Consider the following 18745-nt stretch of genomic DNA (forward strand, 5'->3'; position numbering starts at 1 on the left):
CATGTCCACCATGATGTTCTGCCTCACTTCAGGCCCTGAGGAATGCAGTTGGCCATCCATGGACTAAGACCTTTGACACTTCGGGCCCCCATATAAAATTTTCCTCCTCTAATTGTTCTAAAATCAGGTCTTTTGGTCACTATAGCAAAAAACAAAACAAACAAACAAACAACCCCCCCCCCCCAAAAAAAGCAAAAAACTGACTAAAACACCAACCAAGTGAGCTGGTTGTTTTTTTTCCAGTTTTACAGATGAGAGGATTATGCTCAGTGTGGTTAAGTGATTTACACAAGGTCACACAGTTCAGCAAGTAGCAGAGTGAAGATTTAAATCTGTGTTTTTCTGACTTACAAGGCAAAATTTTAATGGCCCGTTCATCAGCAAACATTCACTGAATGGTGTAGCCCCCTTCTCAGATAAAACTACTTTAGAGTATTTCTTCAGTCAAATTCTCTTCTGGAATCCAGACTTATGCACCCAAATTTCTATTTAGACCCCCCATTTAAGGGTCTATACACAACTCAGTCTAAGATACATAAATGAAATTCTAGATGTTAGTCCCAACTTTTACCTTTTCCTTGGTTTCCATTTTGTTTGCAAATTATACAGCCAGCAATCCAGTTAATAAAATTAGGAAGTTGGGAGTCAACATCAATTCCTTCTCTCTCTTTAACTTTCAGATCCCATCTTGATCTTTCACAAGGCTTTCCTCCATCTCTTCCTTGATTCCTGTCTTGCTTTGTGTCTGCTAGACAAGGAGGCCTTCTGGCGGTTTTGAGAGCAGATCAAGTTCTTTCTCACAAAAAGATTTGCACTTGCTATCATCTTGGATTGCTTCCTTGATCTTTTCTCTCAGGTCTCAGCTTAAATGAAACCCTTCCAGAAAAATTTAGTCCTGAAAAACTACATTAAAAAAAAATCAGTTTTTAGGCAGGTCTTTTGCTATTCTTTTTCATAGTATTCAACACATCCCTTACCATACTTAGCAAAGTCTGTAATTGTCGTACTTTGTTTATTTGTTTTACATTTTCTCCTATTATAGAATGTATTCTATGAGCCCACAAGATTTGTCTATTTGTTTCTTTGCTGAAAACATATGGCGTAGCACTGGGCTTGGCACATAGAAGATATTTCATAAATACTGTTTTAATCAACAAATAATATTCAGTGAAATCTCTTGAAGACTATTGGTGTATTCAGAATGCTTCCTCTAAGGCACAAAACTATATGTTTTATAATAGGAAGCTCTTTGTTTTACTATCTATAGAAGCTGTTTGTTTTACTATCTGCAGCATCTGGCAAGGTGGTTTTTGAAAAGTTGACTATTTTACAAGTGAGTGATGATCAGAGTGGTCAAGTGGGTCCTCCAGGTGATGTGCCGCTGTGTGGAAGGTTGGAGATCACATTCTCTGGTTCTGTCTTTTGCTTCCTGCAATGTTGACATAAATGGGTATTTTGAGGAGGAGAGTTTATGTCCTCCTATGATCCACAACATCTTCTTCCTGCACCTTATAAATTGATTTCTAATAAATTTACAAAAGAGAAGTAATGTGCTTATTTTGCAGGGAGTCTAAGACAAGCTCCACCTTCCTATGAGTTCACTCAAGTCTCCTGTAAAATATAATTTTGGAGTTGCTTATTTAGATTGCATTATGTAGAATTCAGCCAATTAATTTAAATATGCAAGTCTGCCCAATGGACTTGATGAGAAACTGTGACATACTATTTTTTTTTTTTTTTTAGTAGTCATCAGATGTAAGATTACTCTGATGTAAAAGAACAGGTTAATGAGATGAACTCTATTAGCTTTTAAACAAGTGCGAAATAATTTGTTTTCACTTGGATTTTCATGTAGTTCACTTCATTTAATAGCTCACTAGTAATTCTAGCATAGAGCAGTAGACCAACACAGAAATAAACTACTTTTCAAAACACTAGGGCTGTTTTGTGTTAGTTTGGTCATTAAAGGATCTGTGATAGTCTCAAAAACTGAACATTATCTCCCTTAGGATTTTATAAATGCTCGACAAATATCTTAATAGTCTAATACCAGGGACAGCACACTAGGGCCTGAGAGCAAATCCAACCCACACTTGTTTTTACATGACTGCAAACTGAAGAGTCTTTGCATTTTTAAATGGTTGGAAAAGCCAAAAGAAGAATAACATTTTATAACACATGAAATGATATAAAATTTGAATTTAGGTGTCCACAAATAAAGTATTATTGAGACACTGCTGTACTCATTTGTTTATGTATGGTCTATGACTCCTGTTGTGTCATAACCACAGAGTTGAGTAGCTATGACAGATTATCACCAGTGGCAAAGACTGGCCCTTTACAGAAAATGTTTGCCTACTCCTGGTCTCAAGTATTATAGTAGAGGCTGCCCATAGCCCTCAGGTCCTACCTCTGAAGACTTTCTTTGGGTCTGAGCACTATATCTGTTTCCAGCAGGTCAGAAGGGTCCATGAATCAACACTTTGGAGAAGCAGCACTCAACCAATGAACTTTAGTGGATGAATACCCTGTCTTCCTCATTCCAAGGTTGGGCATGTCCTACCTGGGCTGTCAGTGTCTCCCTTTGTCTAAGATTAAGCCTGATTACCACAGTGGCAACTGTCTTGATAAAACAAACTTCGCTGACTTACCACTCTAATACAGGGTGTCCTGGGACCTCCTGCCAACAGAGTCCTGGTATGCTGCTAGGACAATCCAAACTAAGACAAATGTGAATCATTCCCACATGTATTATTTATTCTGTCACTTTGATGCATAAGCTACCCAGGTGTGATGAAAAATTTATCACTAAACATTTGGACCATTTTTTCTTACTACTAAAGGAAAGACAGGCTTTATTAATTGATAGTTTTATTCTGTATGACATTTATTGGCTAAATTTATCCTGAAAGATGTAGTTTGATAATTTTCTCATAGTTGAAACATAAATGTCTATTCCAGGAGAATGATCCTTGAAGTATTGAATTAATCTTTCATATTGCCAAGTCATCCCTTCATCTTTTGTAAAATTTATACTTTCTTGTTTTATACTAACAAAACTTTTCTATTACCTCTTAAGAAAACTATTGCTCAAATTTTATTTTTTATTAATAATAGGTGGAATAAATAACAATGAACCCACCATTAAATATAATTACAGTGCACCAATAAAAATATGGAAAATAAATAAATAGTAAAAAAATAGATGAAATAAACCAGTGTAAGAGGTAGCCTAGATAATTTTTCCTTATGGAAATTTGCTATAGATACAGTGTTTCAAAACTCTGTAAAATGTTTAAATTTTTTCTATTTATACCTTTCATGGTGTTTTCCTTAGTGGTTAGTTAAAATCAGTTAAATAGTGTCAGACCTAAATCCCTATCATTTATTCTTTGTTCTGTAGTTGTCTACCCTATGAACAAAACTTGTCACAATTACTTAAGTTACTTAGAATTTTTTTACTTGCTTAATGAATACAATACTTGATGTCCTTTAACTGTTACAAGGAGAATAGCAGATATTTTAAAGATTTAATTGAAAAGAACCCTAAGGAATAAGTATTTGATTTCTTTTGGCAACATTAATGCTTTATTGTTTAAACAAACAAACTATCTCAGATTACTTTCAGATTTTCAAGTTTTTACCTTTCTCTTTTTTAAGTGTGTGGGAATGTACAATTTGTTTAAAGTTTTGGAGACATATGGGTGTGTGAAAAAGTTGACACACCTGTATTTGTATATTCATAGCTTGTATTTAGAATGACACAGGAAATAAACAGCAGCGCTTTTCTTTGAAAAGTGAAATTGGAAGATTAGGAGAGTAGGGTCCCAGGTGAGAGGAAGATATACATTCCCTGTACACTCTTTTGAAGTATTTGTATTTTTCTTTTGACCATTTACATTTAAAATGCAGTTAAAATAAATGGAAGAAAGAAAGAAGAAGGAAATCGAGAGGACTATTGGTATTAGAGGAATCTGGATTTGAATATCCATTATGCTACTTACTCTTTTAGTCAGCTTTTTACTTCTGTAACTAAGAAACCACCAGAATAATTTTAGGGGAGGAAAAGTTTATTTTGGGGTTCATGGTTTCAGAGATCTCAATCCGTAGACAGAAGGTGCCATTCCTGGGGGCCTGAACATCATGGTGGAAGAATGTGGCAGAGGGAAGTGGCTCATGTGATGATCAGAAAGCACAGAGAGGGAGAGAGATCTTCACTTGCCACATACAAATATATACCTCAAAGCCACGCCCCATTGACCCACATTCTCCAGCCACATTGCACCAACCTTCAATGATCAATTAATACTACCAGGGGATTAATTCAATGATTAAGTTAAGGCTCTCATAACCCAACCATTTCTCCTCTAAACTTCTTGTATTGTCTCACACATGAGGTTTTGGGGGACACCTCATATCAAAACCATAACACATATTATATGATTATTTGCATACTACTTAATCTCTCTTTTCCTCTATGAAGTGTTTATTTCATATAATTGCTATAATGTGCAATTATAATATATATAAAAGTACTTAGCATACTACCTAGCACATGGCTGCCAGTAAATGGCCATGAGACCATATAAAATGATTAATATTTAAGGTAGTCCTCTGCTCTGAGTTTTACACAAGACCGATTCTTCTTATTCATCCACTCAAAAAACTTTGTTTGGCATTCCATCATCAACAGGCACAGTAATCGGCTGAGAAGTCCCAACACATCACATCTGTCACATGCAATTTGTCAAAGCCATCACCAGATTCAAGGGCAAAAGTAGCCAAATCCACCTTTCAAGGAGAGGAGTCACAAAGCAATTGTGGTTATCTTTAATCTACCATAGCCTTTCTCTGGTGGAAATGTTTCCTCCCATAAACAAAATACACTCACTTTTCTTCCATGTTCCTATAAAATAAATCATTTTATTACAGAATCAGCTCTAAATCCAGGACTTTTTCATCTGAAGCAGGTTCAGATTCAGATGAGGGCCCTCATGTGTGTGTGTGTGTTTGGGGGGGAAGTACAACTCTTTGATATTAGTTCCAATTATTCTAAAGAGCTGTGCAGTGAAGAGGCAGGTTATATGTCCCTATTCCCCATTTCCCTCCTCTCTACCCTCTTCCCTGCAAAAATCCTGGAAGGACACAGAAAACTGGGCCACAAAGTACATTCCCATCGAAAAGGAAGAAAACAGATGTTTTACTATTCAGAGTTCTCTTGGGGAACATGACCAACAAGATGTATTGTAATGCCAGATTCGTGGGACCCCATTAGACCTCCAGGAACCGAATCTGATGCAATCACACAAGAGTCTTTTTTGCAAGCTCGAGCCTAGACTTACAATGGTTTCCGACACAGCGGTCCCAGGGAGTGAGTCCCGGTCCTTTGTTGAGTGAGATTTTATAGGTTTTCTGAGGATACTCTATGTGTCACAACATCACACAGCAAATTATTTCACACCATGGGAAAATCAAACAACAACTCTTAACATTGATTAGCACATTCACTGGCGGGAACAAATTGGGTAGGGGTGATTGGTTAGTACAAAAGGGGGGTTTCCGTTTGAACTGATTGGTTTAAGCCACAAGAGGCTAAACTACATGGTTTCCCAACATGTTATCAACCACCATAAACTACTGGGGGTGGTCATCTGGAATTCCAGGTATTTTCCCCGTCTCATGCTGATTGGTGGTTGCTAGGGTTTGCTATGGGTCCTCACCTAGACTAACTGAGTCAGGGACACCTGGGGTCAGATCTCTCCAGTTATTTGCAGACAAACAATTCAGCAGGGTGGGTATGTGCCTAGGAGTGCTCTGTGGGTTTTTCCAAGGACAAGGGTCACTCAAAAATGGAGTCACATCAGTTTCTCAGTATATAAAAGAGGATTTATTTATTAGATTGGCTTTGAGTGATCAGAGACTGGATAGTCCTACTATGGCCATCTACCAGGCTGGAGAACTGGAGGAACCAGTAGCTGCTCAGCCCAAGAAGGTGGAGCCTCAGCACAAGAGGAGCCAAGGATGCAGCTCCAGGCTGAGATGGAAGGTCTGGGAACTCTCTGGAGAATCCCTCTGGTGGGAGACTACATTGGAAGAGGGAAGAAGCCAGAGTCTGAGGTTCACTGGCAATGGCAGCACTAATAGATGCATGTGCTTGCTTCCACAGGGCTTCCTCCTTCTTCTGCCTTTTGTTCCATCCAGGACCTCAACCTTTTAGACAGTGTTGTCCACATTCAGGGTGGGTCTCCCCATATCGTGTGGTTTCACATGCCATCATCTTTGGAAACAGCCTCCCTGACACAGCCAGAAGTCTCTTAGTCCTAGATGTCTCTCAAGTTGACAATTCAAATGGACCAGCACAGAGGGTTATGGTGGTTAGTGATCATGGTAGGCAGAAAAAGCCCCCTCAAAGACATCTTAGTCCCCAGAACCAGTGAATATGTTACCTTATATAGTGAAAGGGGTTCTGCATGTATGATTAAGGTTAAGGATTTCAGAAGGAAAGAGTATTAAGGATTGTCCATGTGGGACAATTGATTCACCTGACTCCATTAAAGTGAAAGAGGAAGGCAGGAGAGAGAGAGGGTCAGATTGAGACTGTTGCTGACTTTAAAGATGGGAAAATAAGACCATGAGTCAAAGGTTGCAGTGACCTCTAACAGTTAGAAATGATCTTCAGGTTATAGCAGCAAGAAAATGTGGATTTCAGTCCTATAATCTCAAGCTACAGAATTCTGCTAACAACTAGTATGAGAAGTTTGTTAAAAATTGATGTAAATGAGTTATTCAAGGGTAACTGTGTAGATCTATATTGCCACTTTACTTAAGACCATTTATAAATAAAGCTGAGGCTGAGTCTAAAGATTAGTAAATATGACATCTATGGCCATAGCTTTCAGACAGCTTGTAGTTCATTTTTCTAACAATTATTTCCCATTTTTGTGACCTCAATCCTGTGTTCTATTTGTGCATTAACTTAATACACTATAAAATATTTATTTTTTAATAAAACTTAAAAACAATTTCATTTTAGAAAAAAATGTATATCCTTTCTACAAGTGGAAAGCCAACACTGTCATAAATATAGAGTACCTGTTAAAATATATAATGAAAAATTATTATTTAGTTCTCGCTATTATTTAGTTCTTGTTATTATTTACTTCTTTTTTTATACTCTGAGCTCAAAGCTGGATCTTGTTTTTTTTCAAAAATCTGTAGAAAGACTCTGAAGAGACATTGGAATTGTTATCTCTTTGTGAAAGGGAATTGAAGAAAGGTGTCTTTCTCACAAGCTCCACCTGCACCATTGGAACAATGGATTCCACTTTGGGACACTCTTTGTATTGTGTGAGCCTACTCTACCTTTCAGGCTTTATTACTGTAGTCAAATCAGACCATTCATCATGTCTAGAATGCCTCCTTTCCCCAACTCTCATTCTCTGTAAAGCTTTTCTCTCTGAATTAAATTATAGCAAATAGAAGTGATTTCTTCTGCACTTTCTTAAAGATGTTTTTGTCTGCTCTTGCCTGCCAGCTGATTACAAATACATGGTAAAGCCATTATTCTCAGCTTTGAGCACACATTGGAATCGCTTGGGATCTTTAAGAATACTGGTGTTTTAGGCTCTAAATACAGACATTCCTATTAATTTATCTGGGGTGTGGTTGGATGGTGATAGTGGTGGGGAGTTTAAAGGCTTCCTGGATGTCTTTAATATGCATTGAGGACAGCGGCCTTTAAGTGATATTTTACTCTTATTTTTAATCAAAGAGAGTTTTAAAAGACTTATTTTATCTTGAAATCCTAAACATTTTTTAGAATTTCTTAAATGATTAAGAAGTATTTTTAGATCTTTATATTTTTGCAAACTATTAAACTTAGAATAAAAATGCCTATTGAGCTTTTTAATTTTATAAAATCATTGGGACACAAATCAGAAACGCCATGCTAAGAATAGTGTGAATGGATGCTTTCAATTAACTTTATGGAAATACTGCTTTTATTTTGTGGTATTAAAATCTGGCTTTTATATTAGGTACTTTGGGGATTATTATCAGTTCTTTAGTAAACTGTGTAGTTTATGGTGAGACATAACATTTTGCGACAATAAAATGACATGAATAATAAAACTTCGCCATCTCTCCTATGAATGGATATGGTCACAGTTGCCTATATTTCTACATGTTGCTTTAAATGTAGAATATTCTGTTTCATTATACGCACTAATTCTGAGTAATGCCTTTTAAAATTGATTTTGTTCTCCAGAAGAAGGAATGATTTTCCTGTTTAGCATCTGAGTATGACTTTATTAAAAACAAATATGATCTAACATTTTATTGAGTTTTCTGAATAATTGGTTAATTTCAGAAGATGTAGAAGAAATCAAAACCACAAGAAACAACTATTGGTGAGGGGGAAATTTTTGGCAAATTCTTGCTATATACCACATTTAGCACAGAATTAATTAAGTGCCTGTTAGTCTAAATGCTTCTTGCAACCTGCTTATAGAGAAATATTATAAAAAGGCTATTGAAATGTGTCCTATGTCTAGCATGGGGTTTCAGAACTAAAGCTACTGACTTTGTATGGGAAAGGCTTCCTACCATGAGAGATTCATCAGGCAGCTTGATTTAAAGAAGCAGGACCAGAGAGTTCATATGAGATGGGCTTATCAATGGCACTGAAAATGGGAGCAAAAGAGAAAAATAAGGTTTTTCTTGTCTCATGTGAAAGAATGGTAGTGAGAAAGATTTTCTCAAATTGGAAACAATCCTAAAATTTATTTGACTTTGGAAATGAAAAAAATCAAAATTAAAAGAAACTTTTAGAATCTATTGATAATAATAAAAAACTGCCAATCATGCAAGAAGAAAAATGTAACCAAATTATCATTTGAAAATGTGATCAAAGAACATATAGATAAAAATGTAGAAAGATAGTATTAAAAAACTGTGTTATCTGTAAAGTTTGCAATTTTTTATTTCTTTTCTTGTAAATAAATATTCACTTTTGTCCCCAGTTTTTAAAATTTGTAGCTTTGTATTCTACATGAACATGAATGTGCCCCTATCATTCTCCTAGAAGCAATCCAGCTTACTGCAGGACTTTCCTTTATCTCCTTCCAGTATAGAATTGATACCATCTTATTCTTTGATTCTTGCTTCTAAATCTGTGATTGTACTGACAGCTTATCGGAGGTAAATGTCTAGCTTTGTCCTCCTGGGTTTTTCATCCCTATCACTGGAACCTCTAACATGTTAATGGCTATTTCTGTGCTAGATGATCAGACAGCTGTATTTTAAGTTGTTCTGGATAAACTAGCTATAAATATCTTTTGTGGTTTTTAATGATGATAATTTGGGGGCATTGTTAACTACTCCATAAAGGAGGAAAAAAGCATCATAGAGTTTTTTAGCATTTTCTGTTATAACTATTTATTCTTCCTTTGTTTGTTTCTATTTGGAAGCTAATTTGTTGAACTGAAATTGATTGATCCAGAATGCTGAAATGAAAATAACCTGAAACAGATATGGAGAAGGAGGTGGAGGGCAGAGAAAGGGGAAGGGGTGTGGATTTTGATTTGTAGATATGTAGTTGTACAAAATAACTATTAGTTTTGTAGCTTGTAATGGGGCACCTGAAAACTTCCTTAGTCATAAGACTTGATAATAAGACTTCCCTGCTGATCTCCATTGGTTAACCTACCTCAGGAGGTGATTTACTGCAGTATAAAAGATCATTCCTAAAACTTACCAGTAGTGTGAATGAATCCAGTTTCATGAATGATCAAATCAGTTTAGATTGTAGCATATATAATTTTGAAAACGGTTGTATCACCTATTTCATGGGTGTAGAAAATTAAGAGTCATAAGTAAAAAAATCTCCCAAATACCAGAAAAAAGTTAATGATATTTAATTTCTAAAATTGAGTGAGGATAGAAAAGTAAATAAAACCATATTGATGTTTTAAATTTAATCAGAAAAAGGTTATGTTAATTTTGATATTTAATTTTATTTTCTGGCTTTAGATGATTTTAAAATTGTAAGTGATAGGGAAATGGGAGAATATACTTTGTATAAATTTGATGTCAATAATGTGCCAGTGATATAAATACTAAGAGTAAAATAAGGAATTTCCAAAAGGAGTCATTGTTTTGGCAAATAGAACTTCCTTGTGTATTATTTGTTCAGGGATCAATAAAACCCCATTATTTTACAAAAAAAAATTATTGGTAAATTATAATTATACATAATAGTGTTTCTAATTATTCCATAGACATATGTTTACCCAATATAACAATAGAACTGAAACACTAATATTGAAAGTGATTTAAGCGGGTGCTGTGGCCTATACCTGTAATCTCAGCTATTTGGGCATCTGAGGCAGGAGGATTTCAAGTTTGAGGCAACTAAAGTGAAACCCTGTTTCAAAATAAAAAACAAAAAGGATTGAATGTATAGCTCAGTGGTAAAGCTCCCCTGGGTTAAATCCCAGTATGGAAAATTTAAAAAAAAATTTAAAAAATTATTTTATCAAGTCATGATAAGTCACATTGGTAACTTGGTAGATTCTAAATCAAAACCATTTGGTTGGGAAGATGTCAGCTCAATAGGGCAAGGGTATCCTTGCAAAACTCCTGCAGTCAGTCATTCTCCAGCTCCATGATAGCTGCATGCCACAGGACTCTGAAGGTACAAATTCTGGTTATTAGCAAATTCTACAATTCAAACTTTCCATGTCTTGTTTTCCCTTGCCCTTAGTTCTCCTAATAAATTCTATATGATGTGTTCCAGAGTTGGTTTATACATTAGTGTTGTGTTGGAGCTCTGGATCAGGAAAAAGATTCGGGGTTGGGCCAGTGGTAGAAGATGCAAGATGCAGTTAGGATAATAGACATGCTTTATTCAGTGATGGCCACAGCCATTAGCTAGTGCCAGCTTCAGCTTCTGCCCCAAGCCAGTTCCATTTTAGTCCCTCTTCCACACCCATTTCCATAGGCCCTTTTTTTATGCAAGCCAAAGAAGGCACACTGCCAACTGGTTATGTAAGGGAGTGAAAGCACATGCTCACAAGTTACTGTTCATGCCCTTGAGTATATATGCAGAATCAGTGCTTCTGGCCTTGACTAATCATAACATAGCTGGTTCCCAGCGCTGGCTACACACTAAAAACATAACATGGCCTGCTGGAAGTTTCAGCGAAGGTGCCTAACTACAGCTGTTTGGGGCCTGCCCCAAGAATCAGCATCTGTTCTTTGACATTTTCAGCTTTGAAGTGGCTTGTCCCCTACCTGAATCAGATAGATGTGAGAGAGAATTTTATTTTGGAAATCATTTGCAAATTTTTTCCTATGGGATCCAAGAATATCCAGTTAACTCATTTGTTAAGAGACTCTCATGGGAGGATCTTGGTAGAACAAAATAATATGTATAACACTGAGGTTCTTGGCTACCCAAAACACAGACTGACCCTAGAGAGTTTGGACAGACTAGGGAATGAGTTGGATGTATACTCCACAGTTTCAGAAGCAGAGGAACAGAGGAAAATTCAAGGCCTTGGGAAGTTCAACAATCAGGGTGATTCTGGGATCTCTCATAGAACTCATGGAAAATCTTCATAGAGCGCTAGCCTTGAAATGCCTCACTACAAATTCCTTCTATTGTGTGTGACCCTACTCAGATTTCAGATCCTAAGAGAGAGAGATTTGCAACTAGATGGGTTGCAAATTTCCAGGTCAACTACAGCAGGAAGGAATCTTCACAGTTTTGCTCACGTGCTTTCCCTTTGTTTGGCAGATCCATCTTGACTCTGTAGAATAGAAGCCCATAGGAAGAACAGATAACTGCTACCAGAATAAAGTAAAAGGGTGTAGAGCAAGAAACACATGGATGTCTACTACAGGTTCATTGGGACACACTATCAAACTCAGTAAACCTCAAAAGACTCTGGCAGTAGGACAAAATAAATTATCTACTTCATTAGTTTGCTAGTCCTGTCAGCAAACACCACAGATTGGGTGGCTTAAAAACAGAAATTTATTTTTCTCACAGTTCTGTCAAATAGAAGTCTGAGACCAAGGGTCTTGCAGAGTTGGTTTCTTCTAAGGACTCTCTCCTAACCTCGTAGATGCCTGTCTTTTTCTGGTATCTTCATGTGGTCTTTTCTCTATGTGTCTATGACTTAATGTCCTCTTCTTATAAAGAACACCAGTTGTATTGCATTAGGGCCATCCATATGACCTCATTTTAGGACATCAAGACATGGATTTTGGAAGGATGCTATTCAGCTGCAACAAATTGTTGAAGTTTAAATGACAATATATTTAAGTGGGTAGCAGAATAAGTCTCCAACAGGTGGTGGCTGTAAATATTGTTACATAGTTCAGAATGTTTGTGTTGAGGAGTGGATATCACTGGGTAGACTCATACAAAGATGGCCAAGTCATGGTTCTTGTTTTGGGAAGCTCACTGATGTATATTTGTGGGTGAATTGTTAATATATAACATAAGTGCACTTGTGTAGGTATATGGGCTGTATGTTAAGTTCATATATAGTTGTGTTTATGTAGAAGTGTGTGTGTGTATAGTATCTAGCACTAAGTAATACCATAAAAGTTCAGAAGAAAATCAGTTCCTGCCTTGGCAAACTGTACCCTTTCTTTTGTGCTCAGAGAACTCATAATAATCTTTTTAACCATCCTTCTCAAGGAATGGCTCAGAAGCAGCCACAGTCAAACAAACCAAAAGTAAAACTTAAAGTAAGAATTATTTGCTATGTTTCCTTTTATTATTTTATTTATGATAATGTTCACAGATTCTCATATTTCTTGGAGTTTGTTTTTTTGGAGAGAGGAGATTTTGTTTTAGATAAGGCTATATATTTGCTTGTGTAGAGCTCTTGTATATATTTACTGTTCCTTAGATTTCCAACATTCAGCAAGTTATTTATCTATATATTTTAAAGTAGTAAACTTTATCTTGGCAAACATTCACACTTAATACATGAAAGTATTGTAAAAATTTGAACAATAGAACTAGAAAGAGGAAAAAGTCCACAGTTCTTTTTACATTTTCCCTAACTTCTTCTGTCCCCTTCTCTTAATGGCAGCAGAGTTAAAGAGTTTGATTTGCATCCTTTTGACTTTCAAAATGATCTTTTCAAAAAAAATATATGCATAAACACAAACTTTGGGGACATTTTTGACAGAAACAGAATTATTTTATACGTATTATTCTAAGGCCTTTCTTTCTTCCATGAGAAATATTTGCTGTTGTGGTTGAAATTTTGATTCTAAATCCTACCTTTCACACTTCTTCTCTCCAGGACTCTTGACAGTCCATGAGTCAACCGTCCATGGGTGGCCAAATACAAATAGTGATCTCTAAAATAGAATAGCTGGGCAAATGTTCCATTTCTTTCAGAGGAAGTCTTTCTGATGAGTGGCAATGGTCTGTGAAGAAGAGGGCTAGAAGTCTAAGAAGGGCTTCCTGCTGCTACTTCCTGTCTAGCTCCACTAGCTGGCCAGACTGTGGGGAAGCCTCTCTCAGAAGCTGAACTTTGACCTGTGAACTCATGACCCAGGAATAGCAAGCCATAGAGAATCAGTGGAGCCTAGTTTTGTTTTAAGACATAGTAACTCCACCCCTAGTCAAATTGATCCAAGAATGAGGCTAATGCCATGAGTCATTCCTCTTCTCACAGGAGGAAGAAGAGCAGCCAGGAAGTGGGTGGAGAGGTGGCCTGGAGTTCAGGTGGTGCTGTGCTCTGTCCCACATCTGGTGTGGTAACTTAAGGCAGAGGGAGAGATGTCCCTTCTCCATCATTCACATCTTGGAGATCTCACCATTTCAGTACATAAAGATCTAAATAATTTAACAGTTTTGTATTGTTCCATGACTTACATTTATGTAGAATTTTAGATAATTAAAAATTCCATCACAGTTTCCCCCTAATTTCCCTCTCAAAGCAACTCTAATAGGTCTTGTTTTGTAGGCAAGGGAGTGAAGCCTTAAAGGGGTCAAGAGAAGTGTGCGTGAATTCAAGATTTACAGATGCCTGGTTTAGTACTCTTTCCATGAGAACATACTGCTTTTTATTAAATGAAATTTATATTTAAATGAAGTAGGAATAGTTAGCTGCTGTTATACTTATCTGTTCAAGAGCTGCTTTTCTGAAAGGCTTTATTTCAGCTCTCTGCTATACATTTTGATTCAATAAGTGTTGATGTGTTTATTTTGTATTTTTTTTTTAGTTTATATATTTTGATCTCTAGCATCTGAACCTAAGTCTGTGTTCAAGATCATTCTCTACCTTATCAATCCATGTTTTTTGGGTTAGTATTTTATCAATCATTATAAAGCTGCAACAGATACTCATCTTTGCAGCCTCCCTTCCAGCTAAGATATCTAAGTTTAGTTAATATTTTACACCCATGTTAGGCTTTGAATTGGTTGATATTGGCCTAAGAAGTAGAAGTGGGAAATCCTCTCTGGTGGCAGGTAATTGCCATACATGTGTCAATAAATCCAGTATGCAGGGGCAACAGGGACAGCAACAGCAGTGAATTGAGATGGTTTCTTGTGATCTGTGCCCAGATGGTGGCGGCAGTGGAACAATCTCTTGCACCCAGGACCCAGCAGTTGTGTGATACTTCGTCCTCACTGGTCTGATCTGGGTTGTGGGTCTGGCTGATGACTGGCTTTCTTTATTACTGCTTTGTTTCTAGGCCTAGTTCTTCAAATGTTTTAGTAATTATATAAGCTCTCAAGTTTCCTTTCACTTTTAAAATTCACATAAAATAAATTCAATGTGTAATTTTTCAGTTCTATTGGTTTTTACAGTGTGTAAAGTCAGTATCCACTTCCACTGTTGTCATGATATGAAAGAGTCAGTCATGCTTTGAATTCTATCATGCTGCTCCTTGTAGTCACCTCTCATTCACCCCCACCCTAATCTGTTGTCTAGCCTTTGTAGTTTTTCCTTTTCTGGAATCATTGACTATTACCCCCAAACCTTTTGGTAATGTTATTATAAATATTTATATTTTAAATATGTATCAATAAGTTTCTTTTTTCTTAAACAATAATAGCTAGGATATATTGTTTGTTCAACATTTGCTCTATTTTAGTTTTACTAAGTATGTTAGGTGAATAAACTCATTTAGTTCTCACTGCAGTTCAAGAACATAGTTCCTCTTAATAGTCCCATTCTACATATGAGAAAGCTGAGGCACAGAGAGGTTAAAAAAACCTGCCCATGGTCATAGAGCTAATAAGTGTTAGAGACAGGAATCAAACCCAGGCATCTTGGTGCCACACCTAGGTTTTAAACCACTATATATACCAGTTTGTAAATCAGCCAGGATTAGTTTCTGTTGCTTGCAACTATAAAGTTGAATGATAGAATTAGTGAAAAATTCTCAAAGTGTATACTCACAGATGTTTTATGATCAAATTGGAGAGACAGATGTTATTCAAATAATCTCATTAATGAATGTATAATTACAAATGTAGGTAAGTGAAATAAATGATCATAATTCTTTAGTTCTTCATAAAGGAACTTGATCTAGACTGGGGCCTTAAATATTTCTCTGAGAAACTGATACTTGACAGTCAATAGTGTTTATAGGTCTAGGAAGCATGTAATTGGGGTCTTCCACAGGAATCCTCAGGTGCCAAGGCCTTGAAGCAAGAAGCAAGATGCCTACTACAACTAGAGCATGGTTAGAGGGGGAAGCTGGACTTCTAGCCAAGGTAGATGCAGCTAGGGAGATAGGGAGGTGGCTAAACCATGTGTCCTTTGTAGATCACAAGTACTCAAAAAGGTTTTGCCTTTTTCTGGCTCTGCATAAACTCAAGAGTCTTTTCTCACCCTTATAAAATGAGAAAGTAAAGCTGCGGACAATGCACATAATCCTTGGCTTTGTTTTCTCATAGTTCAAGACTCAAGATGGGAAGATGGTAGGCCTAGGATCCTTTGTGTAGATGTCTCATGGAAGGTACTCCTGGATTACATGAGTGACCTCGAGAGTTCTCTGGGAATATGTTGAGATCTACATGATGTGATTTGGAGCAGTATTTGTTAGGATCTGCTCATTGATAGGCCTGAAATTGCTAAAGAATAATTTGAAACTTCATGTTCATGAACCATGGTATGTATAATGCCTTCTATTTGATGTCCCTGAATGATTGTTAGGTATCTTCATAAATGAAACAGAGTTAGCAAATAGACACAATATCTTCTCTCTGCAGGTTTTCTAGACCTAGGCTTCACAGATCCAGGTTTCAATGGACCATGGCGATGCTATATTGCAGCATTACAAATAAAGGTGCCAAACACAAGGAGACAGGTTAATTTTTCCTGGACTGTACAAATAGTTAATTCTCATGTTTTATGACTTTCAATCTACATGATGAGTATTTTGACATGTCTATTTCTCAGACATATTTATACAAATTTTTGTTTAATTGGATTAATTTGATAATACTAGCCAATACATTCATATTTGATAGACCTAGGCATCCAAAAACCACAAAATTGAATTTTACCTGGATACTCTAAGAGTATTTTTCAATAATCTAATTTAAAAATCAATAACAAATGGGCTGTAACAAAAAATTTTAAAACTTTAAAAAATATTTTGTATTGACTAATCTTTTAAGATATCCAAAACGTATGGGAATAAGTTTTGCTGAGAGGAAAACTTTTATGGATCTGTGAAATCAGGAGGACCATAAGGCATTCAGAAAATGTTAATATTCTGAAATGCATTAATTAATACTTTTGACTACCCTGACCATTTAAAGATCCTTAGAGATATATACCCCAATTTCAAATCCAATTAAAATGATATCCATTACTAAATTAACCCATGTACACTCAAATCTTGATATAAAATGACATAGTCTCAAGACACTGATTAATTAATCAAACATGAAAAAATATGTCAAGAAAATTATTAATCCACCTATTCTGATGTTATATCTCAAAGGTCTACAAGCTTCTTATATAAGTATTATATACTATATCAATTTTTCTTTCCTTCCTTTAAAAGATAACACTAAAACATATTTCACCATATGCTTGTTTAAATACAGTGAAAAATGTTATTTTCAAAGCATATGCTAAAATAATTAGGTGTCTCTGAATACAGCAAGGTTGAACAGAGAACTGTATGAACTAAATTTAAGTGATTTGCTGCACTAGTGTCCATACATCAGTATCTTCTCGGGGCTATCTATCATTGTTTTAATAAAGAAAAATCTAAGCACTTGAATATGATGAAAAACATTTGCTGCCATCTACCACAGAGACAGCAGTGGATTCCAAGACTGTTTCCTTCCCTTTTCTGTGTAAATAAACCTATGAGACTTGTGTTCCCCGTCTCTCCCACAGAGGGATTCTGGCATCACTCCAGCTTCGTGGATATTCCCATAATGTTCTGTAGCAGGGAGTCTGCTTTTATCTAGGCTTAGCCACCTTGCTTCATGCCACCCCATGCGATAATCTTCCAGTAATGGTGAAAGGCCTGAGTGTCTTTTCTTCAACAAAGGGTTTGTTTAAAACATGTCTCTTGCTGTGATATACTCAATCTTGGGAAGAAAAGAAATGGAATTAAAATAGTTTCTCTATGATGTAATGATAAGGGTGTGGCTTATTTGTTGTGCAAAATCTAAATATAAACATTACTGTTCTGAAATCTGGAAAACAAAACATGGTTTTAGTGCAATGATGGAACCCAGCAAGGGTATTATATACAACTGCCTTTTCTTCATCTTTTCTGTTCATTTGAATGTGCAAACATTTTCCAGGGTAATAAAGAGAGTAGGACTTGCCACATTTTAAAGTTGATGAGTTGAATAACACTCCCCACTTTTTTTTTTTTTTTTTTTTTTAGGACATCAGTTACATTTGATTGATAACTGGAGTCTGAATTTTTTTAAAACCTTTTTTTTTCAAATTCCTGACTGTAATGAATAATATGTGTTTATCTTCAGCATATGTTGTTTGCAGCCCAATTCATCGCCAACTGATATGGTAAATTTCACTAATTTTAAGTCTTATTTTTATATTATTAAAGGAGAATATTCTTGGTTTCACTTAACAAGTATAACTGTCAGCAAACAAATGTAGCTCGTATTGCAATACACATAGAAGATAGATGCTATTGAGCGTGATGACTTCTGATCCTTCAGTGGATTCTTTGCCTTGTTTCTTTTGTGACATTTGCTGTTGGTGAATATTGAAGAAATGAATCATTTTCTCTAGCTTTCCCAGCAGTTACTTTCTAATCAACTTGTTTTTGTTTTCACCTTTTATCAGGGGAATAGTAACTCCTGAGGCAAAAAGCTATAATGAGCCCAATTCTATTCCCTAGTGCAATGGATGAAACACTTTAGTGTGCATCAGATTTGCCTGGAGGCCTGTTGAAATACAGATTTCTAGGCCTCATCCCCAGTGTTTTTGATTTGGGGGGTCAGGAATGGGGCTGGATAATTTGCATGTCAAATGAGATCCCAGGTGAAGACAGTGTTATGGGCCTGGGAACCACATTTTGAGAGCCCTGTTTAATAGTGTAACTCTGAGCGTCTGTCCTGTGGACAATAACCAGTTATCTGTGTTTCCCAGGGGAGGTGGTGAAACATTCTACCGCTTATTGAGAACAGACTCAACTAGCTCCCAGTTGCCCAAGTTTTCCTTTCTTTTCTTTTGTGCTACAGGGCTTGGCCACTTAGCTTACGTTT

The sequence above is a fragment of the Ictidomys tridecemlineatus genome, chromosome 1 (genome assembly GCF_052094955.1).
Source record: "Ictidomys tridecemlineatus isolate mIctTri1 chromosome 1, mIctTri1.hap1, whole genome shotgun sequence".
In the NCBI taxonomy this organism is placed as follows: domain Eukaryota; kingdom Metazoa; phylum Chordata; class Mammalia; order Rodentia; family Sciuridae; genus Ictidomys; species Ictidomys tridecemlineatus.